The following is a 1,421-nucleotide window of genomic DNA, read 5'->3' on the forward strand; positions in this document are numbered from 1 at the left end:
TACATTGCCCGGTCAGTGTGTTGCTGTCCGGGCAAAGAATTTTTTTCTTTAACCAACTAATAATATTTATTTTCATTATAAATTATAATTTTACTATTACCCTATTGGCTAGTTATAATAATTTATAGTATTGTTTTGTTTTATTTTTACCAATTTGTAATATTTTTTTAAAAAACAACGTTTATCAATAAATTGTATTCATATATATATATATTATAATATTACGAATATTTTTTATGGAATATAAAATATTCAATAGATATATGATAATAAAAATAATAATCATTGTTTTTTAAAAAAATATTATAAATTGAAATGAAAAAGAACAATACTATAAATTATTATAACTAGCCAATAGGTAATAGTAAAATTATAATTAATAATGAAAATAAAAAATATTATTAGTTGGTTAATGAAAAAAATTCTGGTTCACATTGCCCGGGCAGGAACACATTGACCGTATACAATATACATATAGTTCAAATCAATAAAGAACAACTTAATGAATATTGAATACTTAAGTATAATGAAAAAAATGTATACACATGTTTTAGTCTATAATGTGGTGCATGACATGCGTAAGGTTTGATAGACCTGAATATGAAATTTACGTAGATACAACTCATCTATAAAAAACAAATAGCTAATATGTATGAAATATACTTACTGTTTCTGTTTGTGGCGTTCCCGCCGCCGCCACGACCACCACGACCTCCGCCATATCCACTGCCGCCACGACCCCTCTTTCCACCGCCGCCACCGCCACCATAATTGCATATATAGGTAGCCATCTAAGCAAAAGTTATATTATAAGCATAAAGTTTATATTATTCATCCTACCAATCAGTTATAAATGTCCGTCACTATTCATAACAAAAACCAACAGCTAATGGATTTAAAAGTTAATAATAAAAAAAAAAAAGTTGTTACTTTGCAATGTAAAATTACGATAAATGATTTCAATTTTAAAATGAATAAAATAAATTCAACAATATTTACAACACGATTAATATCAGTTATTTATTCAACCAATGAGAGTTAAATACTTGGTTTATAGTATAGATTTGCAATAAATATATTATGTATATTGACCAAATAAAATAAACTGAAACTATTTTTAAACTGTACAGAATGTAAACAGAATTAAATCAATCATAATAAATAAAATTTTTGTTCGTAATAATATTATTTATGTAAAAATTTAATCGTTAGCAATACAAAAACCATAGTTATTAGGTAGGTAAAAAATAATTTGTCAAACTTAAATAATTGCAGACAATATTTCTGAATCAAACCAACTAATGTTAAACAAACAACTTCAAAAACCAAATTTAATAATGATTTAATTAAATTGTAAGCTGTAAAGTAATTTGATGTATATAAAGATTCAAATACAGCACGTCCCATAAATTGAAGAAATA

Source organism: Acyrthosiphon pisum, chromosome X (assembly GCF_005508785.2).
Source record: "Acyrthosiphon pisum isolate AL4f chromosome X, pea_aphid_22Mar2018_4r6ur, whole genome shotgun sequence".
Taxonomy (NCBI): Eukaryota; Metazoa; Arthropoda; class Insecta; order Hemiptera; family Aphididae; genus Acyrthosiphon; species Acyrthosiphon pisum.